Source organism: Equus przewalskii, chromosome 20 (assembly GCF_037783145.1).
Source record: "Equus przewalskii isolate Varuska chromosome 20, EquPr2, whole genome shotgun sequence".
In the NCBI taxonomy this organism is placed as follows: domain Eukaryota; kingdom Metazoa; phylum Chordata; class Mammalia; order Perissodactyla; family Equidae; genus Equus; species Equus przewalskii.
This window is the reverse complement of record NC_091850.1, coordinates 241,928-258,720: the sequence shown is the minus strand read 5'-3', so window position 1 is coordinate 258,720 and position 16,793 is coordinate 241,928. Positions and strand designations below refer to the sequence as shown.

At 35.0% G+C, this 16,793-nt stretch overlaps 1 pseudogene; it reads right to left on the bottom strand.

The window, feature by feature from the left end:
- Positions 1-3,609: 3,609 nt before the first annotated feature.
- LOC139077983 (olfactory receptor 2L8-like) overlaps positions 3,610-16,793 on the bottom strand; it is a 31,631-nt pseudogene continuing 18,447 nt past the window's right edge.

Here is a 16,793-nt window from a genome sequence, read left to right as displayed (position 1 = left end):
TAGTGATGTAACTGTGCTGAAAGGATAGGAAAAGGGAAAAAGATGTGGAAGTGGTGGTATATGGGGGGAAGGTTTCCATTCTAAACTGACCACAAACAAAAATCTGTTAGAACTAACAAGTTCAGCAATGTTGCAAGATACAAAATCAGTTGTATTTCCATATACTAATAATGTACGATCCTAAGAAGAGTATAAGGAAACAATTACATTTACAATATCATCAAAGAGAATAAAATACTTAGAAATAAATTTAACAAGAAAGGCAAAACGTATGTGCACTGAAAATCACACAACGTTGCTGAAAGAAATTGAGGAAGAGACAAATAAATAGAAATGAACCCTGTGTTCATGAATTGGAAAACTTAATATTATTAAGATGTCAATACTACCATAAGCAACTTCAGGTTCAATGAAATGCCTATCATAATCCCAATGAGATTATTTGAAGAAATGAAAAAAATACATCCTAAAATTCATTTTAAATCTCAAGGTACTCTGAATAGCCAAAACAATAAAATAAAAGAATTGGAGAACTCATTTTTTTCTGATTCAAAACTTACTAAAAAGCTATTATAATAAAAACAATGTAGTATTGGCAAAAAGGCAAACATAAACCAATAAAGCAGAAATACCAGAAAAAAACCGCCATGCGTGTGGTCAAATCATTTTTGACAAGGATCTCAAAACCATTCAATGAGGATGCCTTTTCAAAAAATAGTGGTGAAAAAACTGGATCTCTACATGCAAATAATGAAATTGTACCATTACTTTACACTATACACAAAAATTGAATGGATGAAAGAGATATAGAGCTAAAACTATAAAATCTTAGAAGAAAACATAGAGGAAACATTTCATGAAATTGGATTTAGCTGTGCTGTATTGAATATGACACCAAAGCATGTACAACAACAATAAAAATATAGATAAGCTGGACTTCATCAAAATCGAAAACTCCTGTGCATGGATGAACTTCATCATCAAAGTAAATCAGCAACCCACAGAATGGAAAAATATTTGCAAAATGTATATCAGATAAGGGATTGCTGCAGGGCATATGTAAATAACTCCTACAAATAAACAACAGAAAAAAGTAATTTAAAAATTAAAATTTAAAAAGAATGGATTCATGTACAGTAAAAGTGCAAGTAGGAAGCAGCATCACAATACCATTCTGACATGTAACCACTCTTCTTTCATGGGAAAAAATATAATAAAACAGCAGAAAATAAGAAAGTCTTTCCATTACAATCCTTATTGAGGATCTGGACTCTTAAATGTTAGGTTTATTCTTCAAGTTTCACTTGAGCACATGCCAAGCACATTTCAATGTATTAGGCCCTATCTCTTCCAGTGACCCTCATCTCACTTCCCATCTAGACATCACATTTATGAATCAGCTTCAAAACCACTTTCTGTTGTCTCCTTCATACTCTACAATTCCCCCTGAACAGCATCGAAAACGTGCAGCTACTCTCTCAACCTCGAACTGCATTTCAGATCTTTTACTTTTTACCTAAATCTTACGTAGATACATCGCTCGTTTTCTAAACTGATCGCTTTAAATCCTGAATGATTTCGGTACAAGTGGTAACCAACACTGCCAAAGTGGCTAACATTGAAATCAATACTTTTGTGATCACATCTTGTCCTTGAATGAAAACATCTCTACATCTGAACAATATAATTCATGTTACCCATGCTCTTCTCAAGCATTTTTGACTTGGCTTCAGTCTTCCCTGTTTCCAGAGAGTACATCACAGGCTGTGGATACAATGCACCCTTTCTTCTCTAATGAATATTGTTTATCCTTCAAGTTCATTTTTTCTATAAATGTCTTTGTCCAATTATGGCCAAATAAATTCTTCCCACATTTGAAGTACTATTTAAATTCATAAACATTTTTATTATACATTTTATCATAGGGTATCATGATTACTTTCAATTGTATCTCAGCATATGATGTAGTGGAGTAGTTTCAGAACAGTAGTTCATAGACAATATCATGATCTACCTTTTTTGTGAATGTTACCATATTTTATCATTTCCTGATCAATTATTCACAAATAGATCAGTTCTCACAACTGTATAATATCACATTTTGGGTTTAAAAAGAACTCATGTCTGAAAAAATGTGAACAAGTGTTCAAGCAGCCCATCCATTTTTTATTTTTAAGGATAAAATATGTATATATCTTTTTCAAACCCACTATAGTCAAATGAAAATTTTTTTGGAGTTACCTGGTTAATTAGATCTCTGAATGTATCCATTACTTATTATAAATAGAAGTACTTAATTCTGAATAAATTTTTCTTAAGCACTTGCTGAAGAGTTCTTAAGTGGCTAATAAAAATAAAAATAAAATTAGGATTAATACCTTTAATTATCTCCACACTTTCACAAACTCACTACCTTGGTTAGGTGACAGTGCTCGAACTGTCACCATATGAACAGTCATTTTCTGTAAATTTCCTTGAATATTTTCTAAACAAACATACATGTTAAACTTCTATCTCTTTACTTGAAATTTTAGGTACCTCCAATGAAACTCAGAAGCAAGACTGATTCTAGGACTTCTTAACTTGGAGATTTACTCTAATGCTCATTTGTGGGCATTTTTTGGTATTCATTTGGGAATGTTCTCTGAGACTTGGAAAATGTAGGTCAAATCACTAATAACCTAGGATGGCCATAAGCCAAGGTGGGGGAAGGAGTTCTAATAATTTCTTTGGATGTTTTCACAGTTGTGTTAAGGGTCAATCAGTCTGGAAAGAAACAAATACATTTCTTCAGATTCTTCCAAAATTACTACATTTCTAAAGTTTTATGGATCATATATTTTATATATTGTTCAGTAAGTGCACAGTAATGATATATGCATATATTATTTTCAAATTTTGATTATATTGGCCTAGAAATTTATTAAATTGAATGGAATATGGTTAGTTTAATAAAAGCGTATACACAGAAATTTTTAAGGTATCACACCCATGGGAGTCAGCCTTAATTTATTTTAGTTATTACATATTTTCAAATTATTTCCATTCTGTTGGAAAAATCCGTTAAACTATAAAACAATTTTCACTTATTAAACTAAACAAGGAAAATAATGATAATACTTTTGTACACTTATATTTGCAAAATATTTAACAATGCAATATTATTTCAGATAGTAGCCTAATTTTTCTTGTATTTCTTATGGTTTCCATTAACCAAATTAATTACATCTTTTACTTGGGAAGAGGTAATATTGATCTTGTTAAAATAGCTTAAAAACATTTTTAAAATGCTTGAAGTTTTAATTATAATGTGTCTCTGTGAAGACTTCTTCATGTTCATTCTATTTTGAGTTTTTTGGGCTTCATGGATCTGGATGTTCTTTTCTCTTCCCAGATTTGGAAAATGTTTTGTCATTATTTCTTTAAATAAGCCTCCTGCCCCTTTCTCTTTATCTGCTCCTTCTGGGATTCCCACAATGCATATATTGGTGTACTTGTGGAATCCTGTAAGCTCTGTAGTTCTTTTCAGTCTTTTTAAATTTTTTTTCTGCTGACTGGGTAATTTCAAATCATCTGTCCTTGAGCTTACTGATTCTGTCCCTCTGCTGATTACATGTGATAGAGAGCCAGGCAAACTCAGACGTAGGAGCACACAGTACCAACAAAAGGCAACCCAAGGAATAGGGTGTGACTCACAGTCACTGTACACTCATGAACCCAGATTTCCATTCAGTTGATAGTCAACATGGCTGGGACATCACAGAAGAAATGATTGATGACCCTAGATCAGCCATAAGAGAAATGGAGGGCATGTGAAATGTGGGCACAAGAGTTGATAGAGCCCATTGCTCAGGATCCTATTAACATCAGCACACACTCTTTTGCTCATATGAATAACATAGTGGAGAGGAAAGCAAATAGTCACATACCGATCAAAGAACATAGATGCAAATAGTAAGCCTTATGCTCTTGCAAAAGTCAAGAAGCTCTGAACATAACACCAATGAAGGAGATAGACTTATTTCCAAACAGAAGATTGGAAGCTATTTTGGGGACAATGGTGGAGATGTAGTTCAGGTCCATGAGGGAGAGCTGACTAAGTAGGAAATACGTGGGTGTGTGGAGATGGGTGTCCAGGAGGACAAGGAGGATCACAGACAGATTGTCAAATAGAGCCATTAGGAAAGTGACAATGGTGAGAACGAAGAACAGGAAAATTATTGTTGGTGGGATAACCTCAATAATTAATAATTTTCCATGGGGTTGTCATTAATTTTTTCCTAAAGACAGACACAACATTAAGCTAGTATAGAGTAATAAGCTATTTTTAATTTATAATTTTAGTCACACTGTGATTTATTCATGAATCATTGTAGCTCTTAAACGAAGAACACAATTACCTATTTTGAAAAAAAAAATTTCCAGTTTTTTCCTCACAGATAAAGTCTTGAGGAGACATCTTTGGCCAAAATGTTTTATAGATGTCTATAAATTTTTAAGACAAAGTGTATTCTTCAAAGATTTTATTTTTTCCTTTTTCTCCCCAAAGCCACCCAGTATATAGTTGCATATTCTTCGTTGTGGGTCCTTCTAGTTCTGGCATGTGGGACGTTGCTTCAGCATGGTTTGATGAGCAGTGCCATGTCCGTGCCCAGGATTCGAACCAACAAAACACTGGGCCGCCTGCAGCGGAGTGCGTGAACTTAACCACTTGGCCATGGGGCCAGCACCAAAATGTATTCTTTAATGATTTTATTAGGATATAGACATGTTTCCCAACATAATTCAAGCATTACTAAAGTCAGACCTTATAATTTAAATGTATGAAAAAAAGGTTAATGTAAAAGCATAAAATATAGACTGATATTTGAATACATTTTTATGACCCTTAGAGAATGATTTTTTTCTATTGAAGCCATAATACCACTCAAACTGCAGTAGCCTATCAGTTCATGTTGCAGACCTAAATTTAATTTTTGAATTATCCTCAAGAAGCTTGCCAAATCAAGCCGCTTAGACATCATTTCATTATTTGCTTCTTCCTTTCAGAAATCTACAATGAATCCTTATTACCAAACACCATTCATACAAAGTAATTTTCTTTTGCCTCCTCACCCAACTTCCAAGTGCTCAAGTTAAAATAGACCCTTTTCCTAAGAATCTATACTCAAATTTCATTCTGGCCTTCATGACTCTGCTCAAGGTCTCCCAAAAGACATGTATTCTGTCCATCTGCTTCACAATGCTTATATAGCATTATACATTTCTTTATGGAATCTTTTCTTATTCATTTTTTCCCTGTTGTTATAATTTAAAGAAAGTGGGATGAGAGCAAAGGAGAGGAATCAGGGATGAAAGAGGTCAGGACCTTTTGGAAGAAAGCAGTTTGAGAAAAGTTCAATCACTTAAATGGACAAGGGGAAATGGCATCCTGAGAATCTTCTTAGTGTGAATGAGTGGGGGAATTCTCTTACAGAGGAAACACCATAGGTGAGCAACCTCAGCATGCTGTGCCGAAAAAGGCACTGTAGTCCTTCAGTCTTATAATACTACTCTGATACCAAAGATCATCACATGGATTGGAAGAGTAAACATAGTTAAAATGTCCATGCTATCCAAAGCAATCTACAAATTCAATGAAATCCCAATCAGAATCCCAGTGACATTCTTCATGGAAATAGAATAATGAATCCTAAAATTCATATGGGGCAACCAAAGACCCCAAATTGCTAAAGCAATTCTGAGAAAAAATAACAAAGCTGGAGGCATCACAATCCCTGAGCTCAAAAGAGACTGCAAAACCATAGTTATCAAAACAGCATGGTGAAAAACAGGCACACAGATCAACAGAACAGAACCAAAAGCCCAGAAATAAAACCGCACATCTATGGACAGCTAATCTTTGACAAAAGTGCCAAGAACATACAATGGAGAATAGGCAGTCTCTTCAATAAATGGTGTTGGGAAAACTGGACAGCCACATGCAAAAGAATGAAAGCAGACCATTATCTCATGCCATACACAAAAGTAAACTCAAAATGTATCAAAGACTTGAAGATAAGTCCTGAAACCATAAAACTCCTGGAAGATAATATAGGTAGTAGATCCTCTGACATCGAACTAAAAAGGATCTCTTCAAATATCGTGTCTTCTCAGACAAAGAAAACAAAAGAAAAAATAAACAGGTGGGAGTTCATCAGACTAAAGAGCTTCTGCAAGGCCAATGAAACTAGGATCAAAATATCCACTAATTGGGGAAAAACATTTGCAAATCATATATCTGATAAGAGGTCAATCTCCATAATATGTAAGGAACTCATACAACTGAACAATAAAAAAAACAGTCCAATCATAAAATGGGCAGAGGTATGAACAGACAGTTTTCAAAGAAGATATACAGATGGCCAATAAATAAAGGAAAAGATGTTCAACTTCACTAATCATCAGAGATACCACTTTACACATGTTAAATGGCTAAAATCACTAAGACTAAAAATAACAAATGTTGGAGAGGATGTGGAGAAAAGGGAACCCTCATACACTGCTGGTGGGAATGCAAACTGGTGCAACCACTATGGAAAACAGTATGGAGAATCCTCAAAAAACTAAAAATAGAACTACCACCACCCAGCTATCCCACTGATGGGTATCTACCTAAACAACTTGAAATGACAATCCAAAGTAACATATGCACCCCTATGTTCATTGCAGCACTATTCACAATAGCCAAGACATGGAAACAATCCAACGGCCCTTTGGCTGACAACTGGATAAAGAAGATGTGGTGTATATATACACAATGGAATACTACTCAGCTGTAAAAAAGACAAATCATCCCATTTTCAACAACATGGAAGGACCTGGAGGGAATTATGCTAAGCCAAATAATCCAGACAGAGAAAGACAAACAGCATATTATTTCACTCATATGTAGAATATGAACAAACATATGGACAAAGAAAAGAGTTCAGTGGTTACCAGGGGAAGGTCAGTGGTGGGTGGGCACAGGGGGTGAAGGGGAACACTTATGTGGTGATTGTCAAGAAATGATGTACAACTGAAATTTCACATTGATATAAATTATTATGAATTCAATAAAAAATTGATTGGGAAAAGTGCAAGAAATATTTACAAAACAATTTCACAATCAGAGAAGTATGAGAAGTTGTTAAATCCACAGTACAAATACCATGAGTAATATATGAGGAAACATCAGATAACAATAAAGGATTTCCCAAAATTAAAGATACAATAATTAATATAATAGATTCAATGAAAGCTTCAAAAGATAAATTGGAGAAGATGGATCAGAAAGAAAACAACAACCAAACCAAAGTCTGAGATAGAAACAATGGAATTAGAGAATCGATATAAGATGATGCAATATACACTTATGGGCATTCTAAAAATGCATATGACATAATAATTATGGAGTGAATATTATCAAATAAAAACATTTTCTCAGAAGTGTTATATATGAGCTATTCTGTAATTTTTATGCCATATGCATTTTTAGTATTCAAATAGCATGGAAAGAACACAGAAAAATAAGTGAGAAATAATTTATGAAAGTATATTTTCTTGAAAACTGTAAACATCTTGAAAACAATATCTTAACAATTCTCAACATCAGCTGTAAAAACAAGATCCTAAAACCTTCTTCAGAGAAATTATAGTAATATAATGAGAAGAACTGTATGCATTAATCGTCAATAAAATAGTATCAATTTTCACAACAGTATTATATTTTTTGTACACAACCAATACATTTTAGAAGATGGAAGAATGCCATCAACACATGTCCCCAGATAAAGTGAGATGCAACTATGTTGAGATCACGAGTGGAGGGGCAGTGGCGAGGGTGGCAATGCAAGGAGGGGGCATCTCCACGTCAACAGTGTCCTGAGTCACAAAACAGCCTGGTATTTGGGATTTAGGAATCAGGCATCAGAAGATAAGCATAGGGTTTACAATGTGAGAGAAATATAGGGAAAATTGTAAAGTAATTTGAAGTATTTGCCTTGGAGGTCAGAAGGAGTGGGTTATGGAGACCGTCCTTTTACCCTGTGGGTTTTGATACAATTTTCACGCATTATTTGAGTAGAATATTAAATTGACATTAACAAAACTTCACTCTTAATAATTTCCATGTACTCTAGGGATTATGCTTATTTTCTGCTTATGTGAATCCCCAAATAATTTGTAAGAAAACCATGGCCAGTTCCTGGGCCTATGTAGAGTAACAGATTTGCAATTATCATGCAGCCACTGACAATTTGCAGAGGAAAAATCGGGACAGAAAATTTCTTTTTATAAATTAGCGTTTAGATTCAACATGAGGCCAGCAATTAAGACTAATATTGTAAAATATATTTTATATTAGTAGTTTCAATACTGACAAGATTGAAAATATAATATTTAATATTAGCAATGAAATTAGCATAGTGAGTAATTTTATATAGGGCCAATAATGATAAAGATTCCATGAAGTAGCTAATATTATCCCAGCAAAAATCAACAAATGGGACTCCATCAAACTTAAAAGGTGCACAACAAAATCAACAGCCAACAAAATAAAAAGGCAACCTACAGAAAGGGACAGAATTTTTGCTAACTGTATATCAGAGAAGAGGTTAATATCCAAAATATATAAAGAAATCATATGACCAATAAAAAAGCAAACAATTTAATTTAAAATGATTAGGCGAGGATCTGAATAGACATTTTTCCAAAGAAGAAATCCAAATTGCCAGCAGGTACATGAAAAGCTGCTCAACATCACTATCCATCAGGGAAATGCAAACCCAAACCACAAATCACCTCAGACCTGTTAGAATGGCTATCATCAAGAAGACTAGCGATAACAAATTTTAGTGGGTATGTGGATGAAAGAGAACCCTTGTCCACAATTGGTGGGACTTTAATCATTTAATCACTATGGAAAATAATATGGAGATTCCTCAAAAAAAAGTAAAAATAGATCTACCATGTGATCCAGAAATTCCACTTCTGGGTATATACCCAAAGTAAATGAAAACAGGATATTGAAGAGATATATGCACTCTCATGATTATTGCAGCATTATTCACAATAACCAAGATATATAAACAACCTAAGTGTCTATGAATGAATGATTGGATAAAGTAGACGAGGTATACATAGGCAATGGAATATCATTTACCTGTGAGAAAGGATATCTTGCCATTTGCAACAACATGGATGGACCTTGATGACATTATGATGAGATAAGTGACACAGAGAAAGAGAAATACTGTCTGATATTACTTATTTGGGGAATCTAAAAAAGCCAAGCTTTTAAAAACAAAGAGTAAATGGTGGTTACCAGGGATCTCGGGCAGGAGGATGGGACAGATGTGGTTTAGGGGTACACATTTGAATGAGTAGTAACTAAGTCCTAGAGATCTAACGCACAGGATAGCAAATAAATAAAATGATAATGTATTATACTCATAAAACTTACCAAGAGACTAGAACTTCATTATTTCTACCACTAAAAAGAAATGATTATCTAATATGACAGAGGTGCTAATTATCACTAGAATGGTGTTTATATTACAATAGATAAAGTACCAAACTAGCATCTTTACATCTTAAGTTTGCACAGTTATATGTCAAACATGTTTCGATCACAAACAAACAGAAAGATATTGTCTATTTTGTAGTTTCCTTGTTTTTTTTTATTCCTCTCTTTGTGTCTTCTTTTATGACTTAACGGTTTTCTGTAGTGGAAATGCTTTGGTTACCTTTCCATTTTGTGTATCTCAGATAGGTTTTTGCTTTGTGGTTACCATTAGGATTACCTAAAACATCATATAGATATAACAGGCTATTTTTAACCTAGCAAAATCATCCTTCAGAAATGGAGGAAATATAAAGACTTTCCCAGACAAATGGAAGCTGAGTGAGTTCATCACCACTAGGATTGCATTACAAGAAATGCTGAAAGGGGGCCCAGCCTGGTGGCACAGTTTTTAACTTGGTATGTTCTGCTTTGGTGGCCTGAGATTCACCGGTTTGCACCCCGGGTGTGGACATGGCACCGCTTGGCAAGCCATGCTGTGGTAGGCGTCCCACATATAAATTAGAGGAAGATGGGCATGGATATTAGCTCAGGGCCAGTCTTCCTCAGCAAAAAGAGGAGGATTGGCAGCAGATGTTAGCTCAGGGCTAATCTTCCTCAAAAAAAGAGAAAGAAATGCTGAAAGGAGTTCTTCTATTCTTGATTGGCTTTTTTTTCTTTCAACATGTAGAATGTATCTTCCCTGGCCTGCAAGGTTTCTACTGAAAAATCTTTTGATAGTTTTATGGAGATTCATTTTATGTGAAGAATTATTTTCTTGTATTGCTTTTAAAATTCTGACTGTGTCTTTGACTGGACAGCTTTATTATAATGTTTTGGAGAATATGGTTCTAGGTTGACATTTTGGGGAAACGTGTGAGCTTCATGAACTTGGATACAGAAATCTTTACCTACATTTGGAACATTCTCACTCTTTGTTTCTTTAAATAAGATTTTTACCCTTTCTCTCTCTCCTCTCCTTCTGGACTCCAGTGAATGGAGTCTTTATCTTAATCTGATCCCACAGTTCACATACACATTCTTCACTCTTTTCATTCTTTTTTTTCCTCTGTTGGGAGAATTTCACTTGACGTCTTATAGTTACCTAGGTTGCATCCGGTTCCACTAATGCACACACAATATTATGTCATCATAGATGTTCTCCCACATGTCCCCTGATAAAGTCTATGGATAAAGCTTTGTAACTATGTAGGTTACACAATATACACATGCATCACTTCTGAAAGTATTTCCTGACTTGATTATTCCATATTTTAAAGTTTTTTAAAAATTTTTTCCAATTTGGAGATTTCAATTTATAGATACAATTTCCAAAGGATGATTATATTTTGTTTTTATTTTTTTTTCCATTTCTAGTCTTTCCCCATGTCTAGATTTTTACTTGTTGGGAACTATATCAGGCATAAAAAGTATAAAACATTACATAATAGACAACTGTGATCTATTATGTACCCCAATGCATCACTTCCTTCTTTATATTCTGAAGATTAACACCAACTGGAATTGGGTACTTTAAAGCCAATTATTTTTTTAAATATATACACCACATAATCATACACTCATTAACAATATATGGCATTGATTGCATATTTCTATAATTTATATGAATGGTACCTTGTTGAATGGACCAGTTACAAGATTTATCTTGATAACATTAGAGCTAAGCTGTACCAAACATTTTTATCTCTCACTTAATAACTTATTTTTATGACTCAGTAAGTGTTTGCCACTGCTAAGTATAGTGCAAATGAAACCTCATCTGGCCAGGTTGGGACATGCACAACCTAGAGATGGGATTGACTTGTGTGGTAGGGGAGTTGGTAGATGAATATTTTGTTCTTCTGTGTCACACAGAGAGAGAGACAGTCTCAAGGCATATTCTGTAGATTTATTCAAAGGTCTCACAGACTGATTGAATCCAAGTGGTCTAAAATGGTAACCAACTTGATAATACACAGCTGGATTGATTTATCTTATTTCCCTATTTCACTTTTACTAGCTCTTCTACTCTTGTTTCCTGGAATTTTCTTCCAAAATAAACTGCCTTAACAAACCTGCTTCTTATCTATATTGTCAAAAATAAAACTATAACAACATCATAGCATTTTTTTCTATTTATTTTATAAAAATCAATATTATATTTGTGAGATTCAAATATATTAATATATTCATTCCATTTTCCTAATTAACCATACTTTATTTATTCATGGCATGTTGATAGGCATTCATAGGTTTTATTCCTTCTTTTATTTTCACTAACTGTAGTCTAGAATATTATCATGTATGACTATTGATACACACATACAAGAATCCATTTAACCCATAAAGTTAGAAGAATTATTAGGTCAATTGGTATGACCACGTTTATATTTCATTCCACTCTTCTCCAAACTGTTTATACCACTTTGCTCTCTACTTGTCAGTGTGGGAATCCCCAATGCTTCACCTCCTTGCCTATACAATGTTTTTAAAAAAATAATTGTTTTAACTTTAAAAAATGTTAATATTGTGATATGAGATTTTATTTATCTGGACCACTGTGGCACCATGCAGAGAGGTCTCCTCTGACCCTCTGATTCCTCCAGTGTGAAAAGAGAACCCAAGGGGCAACCAGAAAACTCCAGCATTGTGTGCTTGCTTTGCATAAGCCCCTTCTCTGACCTCGTGTCATAGGACTTGCAAAGGAATCTCTGGCTGTCAACCACTGGGCATCAGACTGTGATGGGGAAGGGGAAGGGCTTGCAAAACTAGCACACAGATCTTGCCTGCTTGAGTTTATAACTGCAGTGCCAAAGTAGTAATTCTAATCAGTGACTTTTATCACTTGAAGACCCAAGTTGTGGGCACACTCTGACCAGAGAACTTGGCAGAGTACATATCTGCCAGATTTGAATCTTCAAAGAAGGTGTTATTTTGGCCCTAGCATCTGATTTGGCCATGTCCAGTCAAAGAGCTGAATCACAGCCCCGCTTGCTATAGAGAGTGTCTTCTGGCCCCTTCTGACCAGAAAAGCAATAGACAACTCATGGAAGTTGTGTTGTCCCAGGAGCATTTGAGCTAAGAGGTGAGTGGGCAGAGCTGATTGCCCACAGAGCAAAGCCAATACCAAGTGTGGAGTATTCCCATGCTACACACAGGCAGGGGGATTAATTCATAGGCTGAGGGTAGCTCCCAGGCCTTCCAACTAGAAAGCCTGTTTGGGAAATTGATAGACTCCTGGAGCAGCCCCACCTTCTCCCTCCCAGACAAGAGAGTTGAGACATAGTCCCATCCACCGGGGGTTTCTGGTCCTATTTGTTCAGAAGAGCTGAAGACAATTCCTGGAAGCATGCAGCCCAGTGGCACTAAAGCTGAGAGGTGGGCAGTGCTGACAGTCTGCAGAGCAAACCCAGTTGCCCTATTCAGTCAGCCAGTCAGAACTTGGGGCATGAGTTGGCATGAATTAGGACAACAAACAATTTTACTGGCTTTAGAGCTGCTTCTCCCACTGTACCCAGGCAGGGAATCTAATTCATAACACTGGGAATTGGTGAATACAACCTTGAGCCTTTCCAACCAGGGAGCATAACCAGAGCACATAAGAAGTTGAATAGCTCTTTCACCAGCCCTACATACAATGGCATTTAAATAGATAACACAACCCATGTTTTCCACCATCTGCAGAGCAAAACTGGTGACCATACCTGACCAGGGAATTCAGTCCACACTCTGGACTGATTTGAATCCTGAAATAACAAACTGTAAGGCCTTGGGTCCCATCCTGCTTCCCTGCCAGGACAGAGAAGCTAATTCATAACCCCATTTACTACTGGATATGATTCCCAGTCCTAACCTTCTAGGAAGCCTGACTAGAGAATCCAGGCACCCACAGAGCCCATCCTCCAGCCTCACTTTGGTAAGGAACTAAGCCAGCAGGACTATTCAACTGTTCTCAGGAAGGGCACAATCCCCGTCTGCATCCTCAGAGCTCAAACAGTTGCCTTTCCCCAGAACACACCATAATAGCAGCCCCACCTGTTCAAGGACATTGCTAGCAGACACATCCAGTAGCCCAAACTGAGTTGACAGATTAAGAACTGTCTCTTCCAAAGCTAACCTGTGAAGTCTACAAGAGGAGCCTGATTATTCAAATGTGCAGATACTGACGTAAGGAATCAGGGATCATGGAAAATCAGGTAGATATGACACCACCAAAGGAAACAAATAAAGCTCCCATAACTGAACCTAAAGAAAGGGAAATCTTTGAACAGTCAAAGAATTCAGAATAATCTTCTTAAGGAGGTATAGTGAACTACAACACAACACAGATAGACTGCTAAAGAAAACAAGGAAATCAATGCATAAACAGAATAAGAAGTTTGACAAAGAAATAGCAACCATCAAAAAAGAACAAATCCAAACAAACAAACTGAAATCTCAGTGTTTAAAAACACAATAACTAAACTGAAAAATTCAATAGAGAGTTTCTAAAGTGGACTCAACTATGCAGAAGAAAGGATCAGTGAAGTGGAGGGTGAGACACAGTCAGAGGAGCAAAAAGAATAAAAAGAGTGAAGAAATTCTGGGGGAATTATGGGAAATAAAGAAAAGAACCAGTATGTGCATTATGAAAACTGCAGGAGGAGAAGAGAAAGAGAAAGGGATGGAATGTAAATTTAAAGCAATAATGGCTGAAAACTTCCTGAACCTGGGGAGACAAATAGACATCCAGATCCATGAGACCCAAAGCACCCTAAATAGAGTGAATTTAAATAGGGCTACACAGGTACAGATTATAATTAAATTGCTCAAAGTCTAAGATAAAGGAAAATTTTAAGAGCTACAATAGAAAAGATACAAGTTACATATAAGGGAATCCCCATAACACAATAGGCACATTTCTCAACAAAAACTTTTTAAGCCAAGAGAGAATAGGATGACATATTCAAAATATTGAAAGAAAATAATTGTTACTAAGAATTCTATACCCAGGGAGGCTGTCCTTCAGAAACAAAGGAGGGATAAAAGCTTTCCCAAACAAACAAAACAAAGGAAGATCATTACCACCACACCTGTCTTCCCAGAAATGCATTGATTGGAAGTAAAAGAACACTAATTAAGATCACAAAAACATAAAAGGGTAGTATAAATCTCACTGGTAATGGTAAATACATACTTATCATTAGACTCTGTAATATGGCAATAGTGTTGTATAATTCACTTAAACCCTAGTTAAAAGTAAAAAAAAGAAACATAGTAAGGATAACCATAACTACAATAATCTCTTATTAGTCACACACTATAAAAAATGTATAATATGTAACAGCAATAACCTAAAATGTGAGAGGAAGAAAAGTAAAAGTGTAAAGTTTATGAACTCCATTAAAGTTAAGTTGTTATCAGGTAAAAATAGGCTATTATAAGTTTAAGATATTTTGTGTAAACCTCATGGTAACCACAAAGGAAAATCCTGTAGTAATTACACACAAAAAAACTACTAAAGAAGTCAAATCATACTGATACCAAAATACATCAAAACATTAAAAAAGCAGGATAAGAAACAGGAAACAGAAGATCTACAAAACAACCAGAAAACAATTGACAAAATGGCAATAGTAAGTCCTTAGCTATCAATAATCACTTTAAATGTAAGTGAATTAAATTCTCTAATCAAAAGGCATGGAATGCCTGAATGAATAAAAAAACAAGATTCAATGAGATCATGGCCACAAGAGACTTGCTTTAGCCTTAAACACAAAAATAGCCTGAGAGAGAAGGAGTAGAAAAGACATTGTAAGCAAATGGTAACCAAAAAAAAAAGAAAAAAAAAGGCAAAGGTGGCTATATTTATATCACACAAAATAAACTTTAAACTAAAAATGTTAAAAAGAGACAAGGAAAATCATTATATAGTGATAAAGGGGTCAATCCTTCAAGAAGGTATAACAATTGTAAATACTTTTCACCTAACATTGGAGCACCTAAATATGTAGAACAAAAACTAACAGAACTAAAAGGAAAAAAATAAACAATAATAGAATAAGAATGAGGACTTTAATACTCCACTCTCAACAATGAATAAATCATCCAGACAGAGAATCAATAAGGAAACAGCAGATTTGAACAACAATATAGACTTAATGGACCTAATAGACATATGCAGAATAATCTATTCAACAAGAGTAAAATACACATGAAGCATTTTATAGGGTAGACCATACATTATGCCACAAAACAAGCCTCAGCAAGTTCAGGAAGATTTAAATTTACCAAGTATATTCTCTGAGCACAATGACATGAAACTAGAAATCAATAATAAGAGAAAAACTTGGAAATTTCCAAACACGTGGAAATTGTACAACACTCTCCTGAACAACCAATGATTAAAAGAAGGAGTTAATGGGAAAATTTTAAAAAATTTCTTGAGAGCAACAAAAGCAGAAATCCAACTTACCAGAACTTGTGAGACATGGAAAGGGCAGTTCTGAGAGGAAAGTTCACAACAATGAATGCCTATGGATGCAATCCCTATCAAGATTCCAATGGCATTTTTTACAGAAATAGAAAAAGCATTCCTAAAATTTATGTCAAATGATAAAAGATCCCAAATAGCCCAAGAAATCCTGAGAAAAAGATCATCAAAACAGTATGGAACTGGCATAAAAACAGACAAATAAACAAATAGAACAGAATTAAGAGCCAAGAAACAAACTCAGATGTATGTGGCCCACTAATATTTGACAAAGGAGGCAAGAATACTGAATGGAGAAAAGACGTATCCTCAATGAATGGTGCTGGGACAATTGGATATTCACATGTAAAAGAATGAAACTGGATCCCTTTCTTAGACCACTCAGAAAATATAACTTAAGATGGATTATAGACTTAAACGTAAGATTGAAACCATAAAACTCCTAGAAGAAAACATAGGAATAAGCTTCCTTGACATGGGTCTTGTTAATGATTTTTTGGATATGACACCTAAAGCACAAGAAAGAAAATTAAATATCCATAAGTAGGACCAAATCAAACTACAAAGCTTCTACACAGCAAAAGAAACCATTAACAGAGTAAAAAGACACTGTACAGAATGGTAAAAAGTATGCAAACCATATAACTGATGATGTTAATATCCAAAATGTATAAAGAACTCATACAAGTCAATAGCAAATAACAAATAGCCCAGTTGAAAAAAAAATAGGCCAAGAATCTG